Source organism: Empidonax traillii, unplaced genomic scaffold, assembly GCF_003031625.1.
Source record: "Empidonax traillii isolate 1590-97213 ecotype Southwest subspecies unplaced genomic scaffold, ASM303162v1 scaffold125:size1524877, whole genome shotgun sequence".
Classification (NCBI taxonomy): domain Eukaryota; kingdom Metazoa; phylum Chordata; class Aves; order Passeriformes; family Tyrannidae; genus Empidonax; species Empidonax traillii.
The window spans coordinates 811,997-824,824 of NW_020955318.1; the positions used below are offsets into that span (position 1 = coordinate 811,997).

The 12,828-nt window shown below is 40.1% G+C and overlaps 1 protein-coding gene across 2 annotated transcripts in view; it reads right to left on the reverse strand.

The window, feature by feature from the left end:
* PPARGC1A (PPARG coactivator 1 alpha) overlaps nt 1-12,828 on the reverse strand; it is a 372,463-nt gene that overhangs the window by 251,018 nt on the left and 108,617 nt on the right. The window contains exon 1 of one of the 2 annotated variants that reach the window (XM_027883350.1): nt 8,334-8,357. The exons of the other annotated variant lie outside the window; for it this stretch is intronic. The gene's annotated coding sequence lies outside the window, so the exon portion shown is untranslated. Of the gene's footprint in view, nt 1-8,333; nt 8,358-12,828 lie in introns of those variants that run through there. 2 annotated transcript variants of the gene reach the window in all.

Consider the following 12,828-nt stretch of genomic DNA (forward strand, 5'->3'; position numbering starts at 1 on the left):
AGTATTTGTCTATAAAGGGAAGACACTGGGATTTTTAGCCACAACCTTTTAACATGTTAATAAGACAGAAAGTATTAAAGCAGGAAAAAATGTGCAGTGGGATGCAGTTCCATAACCTTTCACTAGTCATACTGCACGCCATCCAAAATCTTCCCAGAGGAAGGTTAACACTCTAAGAGTCCAATTAGTTAAGGAAATACGCTTAAATTGTGGGTCGCTACTGAAACACGGATACTTTCACTGCACAGACAATGGCTAGAAGGGTAGGACTTTTATACCATAATGCATAGCATATGGATCTGTTAAGATTTGGTGAAGCACTTGGGTTTTTTTCTTTTACAAGAATCACAAACCAAAATCCACTAATAAATGAGGATAATTTAAAATTTAATATTAATCTTATTCACAACTGTAACTTGGAGGCTCTAACAACTCCTCTTCAGCAGGGAATCAATTCAGGATTTACGCAAGTGATGGTCTTGGCAAACTCTCACAGAGTACAGTGTACTGAAGGTACTCTTCACAGACTATCAGGAGATCATGATGCCCTTGGGAGTCTCTCTAATTAACAATAAACTGCTTTTACAATTGAAAATGCACCCTCAAAGCCTGGTGACACTATGGATACGTCAATTCTTGATCCACATGCTTCATTGTATGCAATGTCTTTGGAAATCAAGGGCAACAACAACCTGGAAAATATTTTTCAACATTTGGACCGTTGCCACCAAATCAATAATGGTGGAACAAAATGAATTACAAGATTCCACAGCTTCAATCACAGAAGAAGTAGAGAGTAAGCCAAAAAGAGAAACCACAACTTACAATGAGAGACTAGTTGGACTGAATTGTACATAAACTTGGATCTAATTAAATGAGACTAAGGACAAAAGGGAGGCAAAATCATTTGATAGCTTGCATGGAATTGGTCAACACAAAAGGTACTCAGCTCATGAAATATTTAAGTAATTTCTCTTAATCAGGCCAGAGGATTGACATGACCTCCACACATGAAGGACAGGCAATGACACGAGGAAAGGAGGAGGCTTAACTCTCAAGATTATTATGACTTTCTTGAGAAGCTTTTCCACCAGATTCAGGTTTTCAACACTTCAGAAACACAGGTTTAAAATTACTTAGGAAAGATTCAAATTGGAGAAGGCTGTGAATGAAATACAGATATGTGAAACACAGCAGTTTTCTCAAAAAAGCAATGATGTGCACTGTTTTGATACGTCTGCTTGAAACATTTCTGCCTTGTCAAGCCTCAGCTCCGTCAGCAGCCAGCTCCTCTTACTTGCTTTCCACTAGCTTCCCCCTTTGGCAACAACAAACGTGGAATAAGCAAGAGCACCATATCGGACAGCAGCGTGTCTGGCTCAGGTCAGGGGGGAGCAGCCCACATGCTGGAGATCCTCTGGGGAGCAAGAAACTTGAACAGATCAGTGTTGTCTAGTAGAGAACTAGATATATTCTTCTTCTTATCACAAATACAGCCTTGAATCAAGCAAAACACATTTCCAAAATGGCTGAATCTGTTCTCCAAGTACCTTAAACCAGTCTCTAGAAAACAGACTCTCACATTCTACAGTCACCTTTAACATCAGCTATAGGTTTAAAATACTACATTTTTCCAGTGCTCTGTAAAATTTTTTAAGTGGTGTTGTTCAGGATGTAGTGCTCATTTTACCATTGATGCTGCTTCTGTAAACCAAAGCTATGTCTGGCATAAGAAAGTCCAGCATCAGTGCTGAACTGATCCTTCTGGGAACGATGACTCGTGCTCACACCTGTATGACTGCTGGGTACACTAGAGAACATTCCATTAAACTTTCACGGCTGATGCTTAGGTCAAAGAAACCGCAGCGAGCGACAATACAATCTGCTGCTTTTTCGTAAATGCACGGGGAGCCAGGCAAGCACTCATTAACACTTACAAACTCAGACTCAAAGTATTTATAAGTGATGCTGAGACGCTCGAAACACACTTCCAATGACAACAGACAGTGACAGTATTTTAACCTTGCATTATTGAGTCTTAACTTCCAACCACAATTTGCCATCCTCTGCTTCCATTTCTTCCCGACAAAAAGAATAAACTGTCCAAATAAGGTTGACAGCTTTAAAATCAAAAGTAACAAGCAAAATAGTACCTAGTAGCCTAAACTTAATACATGACTCTCCAAATATCCTTTACTCTTCTTTCCAGCTGCATTCATTAAAGGATACAACTAGCTCTAATACAGGAAATTACAGACCTTCTGTGAGAAATGTATGTCAGGTGCCAAAAGCATTTAAATTCTATCTTTTTCCAATTCATGAAGCTCATTGTAGCATTGTATTGTTGCATTATTAGATTTATGCATTTAGCAAGCAAACATATTATAAGAGTGGTTGTAGGTAATTACTCTTTTCTAACAGCAGGAACCACAGTATTGTCCATGCTATGTCATTTTTATGAGAAAAATGGTCTGCTTTTTAAAAGAGACTTCAATGTTTAAATAAACATCCAAATATTTATTAATAAACCATAGTCCTAACTTATGGGAAGAGCAAGGCAGACAGAAACTGAGAGTGACCTAACTCACTCATTACAATATATTGATTATCAGATGTCATCCAAAAAAGCTTGTTCTCGTACTGACATCACATTCATTTGGGGATTATGTCTTTGCAGGACATATTTTTAAATGTGATTTTGAAAACTAGGAAGTTCAAAGACAGTTCCTTATTTTTTGTAACTTTTTTATCTATCTTCTTGAAAGGGTCACCACACGTACGGTACGTCCTGTCAGGAAATTACAGCGATGGAACACTTGATTAGCCTAATTACTTAACGGCTGCACCAGTTTGCAAAACGTTCCACATGGAGTCTTGCAGAGAACATTCTCAAACCTAAAACCTTCCCTTCCAGACATCTACCAAATGCTCCCTGTTGGAAGTGTCTCTGCACCGGGAATGCTGGCACTCACTAGACAAAGCTCTGAGCTTCATGGGTGGTTCTGGTCTTTCCTCAGACAATTTCACGCACATCAGAGAGAGCTTTCCATATGAAAGGTCTCTGGAATACAACCTTACATGACAAGCCTAAGTGCCTAATCCATCTGCTTCTCACATTCATGACTCTCTGCAAACACTTTAAGGGTGGCACCATCCATCTACAATGGTCTTTTTACTCACCGTGCAAACAAAGCTAAATAAACTTCATGAGTTAAACGTATTTGGCATGGTATAACTAGATCCCAGGGAAATTTTTCATAAATTTCCTAGTTTAATTACAGAGTTAAACCCAGTTACTAATCCAATGGCACTTATGGTATTTGAAAGGGAATTTTTTCATTTATAGACAGTTCAATTATAGCCTGTGTCGGTCCAAATATTCAAACCCTTGCTCACATTTCTCATGCAAGAATCTCACTGGGCATATGCAGGTTATGCAAGCGTGTAAGGACTGAGTGTACCTTGGCTCGCCTCTCCAAGCCATTACACATTATCAGCTCCACAGAACAGCAGCGTAACACAAAATGGTGCAGAACTGCAGCCGCGTGGTGCGGATCACTCAGTGCCTCAAATATCGAGCTTTACGGAAACTCCGCTGTGCTTTCAATCGTCTGATCGCGGGATCCAGTGATCAGATCCTGAAGTCGGTAAAGTTTACCGTAGTCTGCTGGAATGGAAGTCACCACCAACATATGGCATGATTATGAGCATTTTACACAGAAAAATTCCTCGGGAGACAACTGAGCAAATGTTGCTTTTTTCATTTAATAATCTGATCCTCATTTGATTCACTCTGCTGTCACTAGTGAAGAGCAGCATGAAAATAAGATCCCCCAGAAACTACCCTGTTGGCAAGGCTAAAGAGCAGCAAAAAAAAAAGGAGCAAAAAGTTGTGTGTTTTGACACTCCATTTTTACAGATGCTGCTGAAATGCTTTTGCTAGATACCTGGGCAGTTTATAAATAAACCCTTCCAAAAGCGTATTTTTACACAATCACAAAATAAATTAAACTATCCAAAATTCATGCTGCTAATTAAAATAGTCCCTGTAGGAGGGCAAAGTAGCTACAAGGCTGAGGTAAACATGATGCTTTTTTATTGAACAGCAGCTGATTAATTTTATACCCTATTTACATATATTTGCTAGTATCATCAAAACCTGGTAAAACCCACAGTTTTGTACTTACTACTTAAAGACTCCCATCTGATACTAGTCCATCAGTTTTAGGACACCAGCAAGCTCTCTTGCTTTTTTAGAAAGTCAGTAGCATTATACTTCCATTCTCAACAAAAATCTGCCAGCATAGGAAGCTGGGAGCAAGACATACACAGTCCTTTATGTATCTGGATCAGAACATTTTATGCCAGTCATAATATTGGAATTCTATGAGTTACGAGACATCAGGAAGGGTCTATAAAGGGTTAAATGGACATTATATTACATGGACTACTAACAGAAAAGTGGTGTTCATGAGAGAAATAAACTGATCACTTACCACAGTGCCAGGAGCAAGCTTAAAAGTCACTTCTATTCAGAAATGATCATTTAAATTTTAATAGATGATACAGTTTCATTTCAACCAGCTGTTCAAGATAAATTTTTCTCCTGACAATATGACTTAGAAAAAACTCAATACTTAACATCCAAGTCGCCTAAAAAAGCAATCTAAATACACCTGAAGACAAGTGACAATCTAGTCATGGTTGATTACACAACTTGTATCACAACCTTATGAGTTTATGGAAGCCCACGGAACCGATTAAGCTTTGCTGGCCTAAAAAATGAGTTAGCGATACACAGAGTTCTCTTTTTGCTGCCTTTATAACAAGAATCAAAGTGAAAAATTAAAAGGTGGACCATGCAGACTTCCCCACCTCGCATTGGCAGTCAGCACGCAAGGCACTGGTGCATTTCAAGGTCTTGCAAGTACAAGGTCTCATTAGATACAACATCCTTAATAACGCAGCAGCAAGCCACTCTCAAGATTGTCTTTCACCCTGTATTCCATATAGCAATTGAAAGCAGGCGGGATGCCCTTGTTTCCTCTCGGATGAGCAAAACGAATTGGACCCAGGGAAAGCTTCTTCAGCGTAGACCCTTGACCATGAAATTCTTTTTACTGATGCGGTTTGTAATGTACAGCTCAGCTTTTCCACAGTTACTTATTTCATTTGCCTTTCTACTCTGGAAAGAAGCATTTCTCTATCAGACTGAAGTCTGGCATGAAGGTTGCTCTCTGGTCTTTTTTTTTTTTAAGAGATGAATGAAGTGCACCAACACTTGGAGCACTGGTGGCTGCTTAGTAAATCATAAAACTGTTGTGCAGGAGAATCTCCATTACCTCTTCATGTCTGCAACAGACTGCAAGGACTTCACCATTCTTCTTTCTTTTTGTTCACTTACTGACTTATTTACAGAAGTCAGTGGTTTGCTCTACTTCTCTCTGGGCTGCCCTTTCTTGTGGCTGCACTGGCTGGCAGAGCGCCTGAGGATGCACCTGGCAGTGGTGAGCTGTGGTTGTGACATCACAGCCTCTGCACAGGGCCAGGAACCCAAACACACTAGTTGGGATGGGCAAACCCCAAAATTAGTTTCTGAAGCGCCGAGGTACAGTTCCCAGCTTGGAAGAAGCTGTGTGACAACTAAGAGGCCATTCCAGCTATGGAATGGTGACCTGTAGCCTCTGCTGTTTCTGTGAAACCAAAGAGTAGGGCTCAAAAACACACTCTCCCATACAATTTTTTTACTCTTTGCGCCAAGAACTGTACTGGATTTTTGATTTAGGTCTAATGTAAACCTGGAAAACTGTCTGCCTTCTTTTTCCATTGAAATGAAATTCACTTTTCCTTCATAAGAAGGAATAAATGGTAATTGAGAAATATTGCTTCCGGCCCTATAATAAAAAGTATACTTAACAAAGACTTTAAGTTAAAGCCAAAGATATTTGCACATGTGCCAAGAGGATGATATTCCAAGATGACTCTTTTCAACAGCTGAAGATAGACCTAAGCCAGAAATCTGTACAAAGATAATGTAACTAAAAATTCAAAGGTTTTTGTCTCCTGGGTTCAGGCCAGGCTCATTTCCACCCACACCCTGGCCGTCCACACTACTCTCCCTCAACACCCATGACACACAGTGTGGCTTTATCCAGTGGTGATCTGTAGCTGGGATGTGAAGACTATCTTTGCAAGTGAAGTAAAAGGAAGATCTAATGACAGGAGTACGCCATACCAAATCAGAGTAGATTTTGTGGGTAATTAGCTGCTGGAGCAATTACCACAGGCTGCGGTACACTCCCTGTCATGAGCAGTTTCAGTATCAGACATTTTCCCTAAGAGAGAGCCTCTAGCACAACAATGAACTGATTCTGGTGAGCTCAAGTAGTGTGCTTATGCTACGGATCAAACCAGATGGCCAAGAGTGTTCCTTGCAGACATTACCATCACAGATCTACACGCAACCCTTCCTATAACCTAACTCCCAACTGCTTGTGCACTTCAAGGAGAGTAAGAACCAGACCTTCAAGAAAGAGAAGAGACAACAGCGCCAGAAACCTGCAGCATTTTATCAACATGGATTTTGCTCTTATCCTTTGCTAAATTCCTTTAACAAGCAGAAATTCCTGTGCATAAGCTGTGGAGATGATATGACTCCCTGACAAGAGGTCTGATGATGGGTCTTGTGCACTAAAATCCAGCACCAGGTACACTAACTGCCCCAGTAATGCTGAGCACCATCTCTGCCAGCCATCCCCACCTCTCCAACTTTCCACAGCCAGGCGCAGACCGCACCTCACTTCCTGATATTTAGTTACATCCTGTCAGCTCTGAAACGAGGCCAAAGTTCTTCTAAAGAATGAAGAGCAGTTAAAGTCAGAAATAGAAACCTTATAAAGTTCAGCAGCTGGATCATGTTACGAGTTACACAGCCCACAAGCCAGCATAAGAGGCTGTTTCAAGTCAGCTTCCCATCGTCATCTCAGTCAGGTAAAGGTTTTTACCACTGAGGAGCAGGTAGTGAATGCTCACCAAGGCAATCAAATGATGTTCCACTCCACACTGCGATGGCAGTGCAACCCTCATAAATAAAGCAGGTGGCTTCCTTACTTCAGGATAGATCATTTAAACAGGACTTGCATCATGTGAACAGAGACTGTAGTGTGGTGTGACATGGAGATTACTAATTTCAGGACCTTTTGGAATGCGACATTTCACTACAGTGCACCGAGTCCATCTCCTCCCAATGCTACATGATCCAGCATCTTTTAGCTTTACATCTCCATGCTTCAGCTGCAGTAATGGAAACACACAGTAGGGCTAGATTTCAACTTGAGTGAAGGCAGTCTCCCATCTATGTAAAATTTTCAGTGCCTCTTCAGAAACTCTGTTTCCCACCCGAGTTTTAACTGTGACCATCTATTCTACTGGTGCTAACAGGACAAACCACAGCACAGCACGAGGAGGGTGCACGGCTGCCCACACCACTTGCACTACTCAGCTCATGTAGGCAAGCCATGAGGCATCTGGAGAAACCCATGCAGCTAACTTCAGAGCATCAGAAGGTACTCGACCAAACATAGAAAGAGGTGTTTTAGGGGCAATGCTTGTCACCTTGAACTACAGCAGGCAGTGCCTGGCCAGCTGGCCTCAGGTGGTCAGCAGTTTGCTACAAGGGTACTCCAGCTACACAGGTAGGTGGAAACATGGCTGGGTCTCAGTCACACATGATATGAATAAGTTTACAGAACACCCCTCAAATCGAAACACACGGTTAAAGCAAATCTGAAAGAGACAGACGCCATAACCCCCACCAATGTGATCACAGATTTTGCACAGAAAAGCGTAAATGAAATCTTCTGTGCCTTTTCTCAGCCAAAATTCCTCTAAAATCTTGTGGCCAGAGAGCTTGGAGAAGGCATACTGAGTTACAGACAAGCATGTGGACAAGAAAGAGCGTGCATGGAAGGGATGTGTTGTCCGTCTTTCATTTCAGACTGCGCTGCACTTGCAACAAACCGTTTTAAGGGGGTGTCACTTTACTAGAAATCTATGGGATGGTGATTGCCCCAATTAATCTCCCTGACTCCAGCATAGATTAACTTTTAAGATCAGTTCTCAATGTAGGCAATTACAGTTCACCAATTAGGCAATAACACACAACAGTGCATTTCTGAGCAGTTAGAGCACAGACCAGTATTACAAAGCGTGGTCCTTCAGGACAACCAATTGCAGCTGAACTATGAGCACAATTATCTTTTGGTTGGTACTTATTATTGCTCTTATTAAACGGAACTTTTAAATACAGATGAAGAAGCCAGACAAACCTGTACCTTGACCAGACTTTGTGACTCATTCTGAGGAAAGCCCATCATATCTTATCCGTAACTGCAATGGTGCGAAGATTAATACTTCAGAACCAGAGTTACACCTGGAAAAAGGACTATGACAAGAAGCATGTTACTGGTAGACATACACTATCACTGACAGCCAAAAGGAAAGCTCCAACAAATTTTGTAAATCCACTTCATAAAGACGTCAAAAATGCCCAACTTATGTTCCCATACATCTGAAATCCATTTAGCATTACCTCTATAGTCTGAGTATCACAGCTGTACTTCTAAACCCTGATACAAAATTTCCTTACCAAAATACATCCCAGTAGTGACCACTGGGATTTAAGTGACCCTTGAGGAATTCAGAGGACAGGATAATAGCTACATTTTCACTCTTCAGGTTTGACAAGAGGCAATCATACAATCACTCGCTCCACACCCCCACTAAACCATACCAGCAGGACACAGCCAAGCCACTACACATTTTCTAATCCATGCTAGAGCTTGGTATTTCTGACACTGGACTTCAGAAAGCAACAGCTCAAAAAACATGTATGAAATTCGGGGGATTCCCCTAGTAAGAAGATGTGGGAAAAAAAAAAAAAAAGAAAGAAGAAAAATATACTGAGATGCCAATTACATGGCCTTCTTTTCTTTTCTGACTTTTGTTCTTGGTTTTTTTCTGCAGCTGGTGTAGGAGGCTGCATAACCAAGAGCCAGTATTCCATGGTGCTCCAGCAGCCTGATTATCATTCCAAAAACTTCTCTCCTCTTTAGCACTGCATCCTCATATTAAAAATAATGTTCCTGTGCTTAGCCTTCTTATTTTTAGTGTACTAGAAACACATAATCTGTGAGCTGTATGTATATTCAAAAGCACTGTCAAATAAATTATTATTATGGCATGTGTACTTTTCCCTCCTTTTCTGATTTATAATGGATTTTAGCATTGTTAAAACTGCAGTTAGTCCATCTACAGTCTCATAATTCTTCTCTCAGTCAAATGAAACTACAGTCTTGCAATTTTTAAACCAAATTACTACTAAAATGTGTAGAAATAGGAATTTTAATAAGACTTCTATGTTACAAACATTTTAGCTCAGAAATATTTGGACTCAGTCTCTGAATGGGATTAGCTTCTGCATATTTTCTTTTAATTTTACATATAAATGAAATACAGGATCTCTCATCATAATTAAATTTGAACTATCCAAGATTATGACTGTGAAAGTACTCTACACGCACATCTACACAGATTGCTCAGAAGTCAGTAGATTCTGTAGCCCACAAACAGAACACGCCAACCTAAAAGTCTTCACAGTTCTTCAAACTCTTACTTTTAGAAAAGCTAAAATACAAGCGAGGCATCTACTGGCTGGAGAGAAACTCAGAACACAAGCCCCTGCTTGTAGGCTCAGAATTATGCACTTTGTATGTCAGCAGGTAAACTAAAAGTATGCTGTGTTTTGATGGATTTTAAGATCATTTAATTAATTATGATGATCTGACTGATTAGGATAAGTAAGACCTGGGATTTTGCCTGCACCACTAAGGTCAGTAATAGCCCTGCCACTGATTTTAATGAGATGAGGACTAGGCCACTGATGAACTGCAATAAATGAAGGCAAGCCAAATCAGAGTGGAAAGGGGCAAGAGCAGAAGCTAGAGTGGAACAAAGAGATTGGAGATAAATTGAGGAAAAAATCAGAAGCAACATTACTTGTCACCAACGGCTGCCCTGCAGATAACCAAAATGGCTCTTTATCTCAACCTAGCACTTCATGTTTGACTTCATGTGCACAGGGTTGAACACAAAAAGACACACATTTTTCATGATGATGCTACATACCTGATTATTTGAATACTGTATTACAGCTTTCATTACATGGTTTCATTTCATTCGTCCAAAATCTAATTCCTAATCTCTCTCCTTTTCATTATGTATCCAAACATCCTAAAGGCCAGATAATTCCTCCTGTCCTCAAGTATACAGACACCAAAATGGTTTCATGCTTTCAAGTTCTAGAAGCTTCAAGGACTGCACCTTCATGATTATCTTTCCTGACAACATTGTCCAGCACTGGATCCAGATGTTTTTGTGTTTCTGCTACTGTTTGTAGATAACAAAGCAATCTCATATTTCACACAAATGACTGTCCAAATGGAAATATATCAATAAAACCAGGATTGATGCTTCTGTCTCACATGGACAGTATGCACCTGAAAAGAGACTCGATCATACCTAAGTTTAAGTGTCTGTCTCTACATTTATAATTATTTAAGTTTCCAGTGGCATCAGCAATGGGCAATCAGGTTCTGAGAAAATTTCTACCCCTGCAAGTCACTCACTGGCTTGAATTGAAGCTTCCAGCAAGTTCTGAACTTAGCAAAAGACAGATGGCACCAATCTGAACAAACAGCAATGGGAGACAGAAGCTTTGTTTTAACAAAGCAAAACACTGTCGTAAGATACTTATTCATCAACAAGGTTCATCTTAGGCAATCTCCTACAAAGCTTCCACTGTCTGCAGCAAACAATTTTCACCCAGATTGAGAAATGCCCGTGTAGGAGAATCCTGCCTAGTATGTGATACATTTGCATCTAATAATAGTTACAGTGTTGAACTAGGAGCTTCAACCACAGCAACTTGCATATTGTGACAAGGAAATAAAATTCCCTATTATGGAAATCCTATATTGTATTTAATTATGTAATTATATTTTATTGTATTAGTGAGTGGTTGGGCACAGTAGCAACTACTGGCATTTCTGCAAATTAGGAGCACAAAATTCATTCTTTCCAAGAGCTGATTATTTTTTATGATTCTGAGGGGGGGGGGTGGTGGTTCTTAGACTATGGAAATTATTCTATTTTTGGCTTATTTCTCTTAAACACTCTCCAGCAACAGTGATCCTCTCTCTTGACACCAAAATTCACAAGCACACAAAGAATTTCATCTTAGCAGAGTCAGCGGGCCAAATTAATCCCTGGCATAAGCTCTTATTTATGCAAGTGCAGGGTGGTGAAGTTCACATCTAAGATGAATTTGACCCACACCAAACTACCATGCCTGGGGTTTTGTTTCATTTTTTGCACCAAGTCAAGTGTTCACTGCACTACAGAGTATTTGAATTCAGTGCTTGGTCTCAGCGGAAAAGTACACAATTTCTAAGCATTAAAGACAAAACCCTACTGAACAAACTGGTGTTACATCTCCATGCCCTAGTGATGGGCAAGTAGCACACACCACTGTCCTCCCTTTTAGTCTCGAGCAGGCTTTTCCTGAAACTCCCTGGCATGAGCTAACACCTGCCAGCTGAGATGACACAGGAACGCAGGCAGAGATGGGCAGTACCTCCTTGTTACCTAACCTGCTGCACACACACACAAAGACATAACACTTTCTCCTTTGGCCAGCACAGCCATGGCAGAAACGGCAAATTCATTTCAGCCAGGAACCTTTCAGTAGCAGGGCACATGGCAAAACAGAGATTTTAGGGCTGTTTAAATCGAGGAAGGAAAGTGAGAACTAGATCTGTGATGCACGACCTACCGTAAACATATGCAGCCCCACTTCATGCCACTTAAGAGAAACAAAACTCCTCTGACATCATGGACAAGCACATACTTCAGGACTACAGAACAGATATAGAAATACAATGCAATAATAAACATGAATACATTTATATATATATACAAAGCAAGGTACTAACTCGGTAAAACCAAATAAATACTAAATAATATTTTATTCAATCTCTTTTTCCATGCTTTGGCATACAGTCTGTGTTATCATGAACTCTAAAACCAAAAAATGAAATGCAAAACTGTTTGCAAGATATAACATGCAGAGTCCTTCCTCTTCCTGAAATTCTTCAAAAATGTGAATAGAAGTAGAGGGATGCAGTGAAACGGGGCTTCATAAGAAAAGTGTATTTTCACAGTGAGAGATACTGACCACCTAGAGAAGATCATAACCAACATTTTCAGCTTGGAAATGAATGGTATGTTCTTAATGCTCAGAAGCTGCAAAGTCCTGGCTACTTGTTATGTGCTTCAGCACGGCTAAACAAGCTCATTTCAGTCACCCACCATCTTCACCTTACAGACCTTCCAAACACACTATGTTTGGCACTGTGCTCATTTACTACCTTGATTTTTTAGTACATCTGGTGAAAACATGGACAAGATTCAAATGCTCAGTATTCTAGTAATAAACATTGCTTGCCTATCAAATTCATTTCCACGAAAAATAAAATACTATTCACTATTGTGCTTTTCTCTCTCACCTTCTTTCTCCTGGAGTGAGTCTCACAATTAAATTCTTGGGTTCTGTTCACATTCTCACCACTGGCATGGTTATTGAATCATGTTTTTACACTGCTTAAAAAAACTCGTGTTAATCTGGACACACTATGCTTATCAGATCAATGTCATACAAGTCAAGATTGGGTATGCTTTTCATTATAACGGCCTAACAATCACTTAAAATAA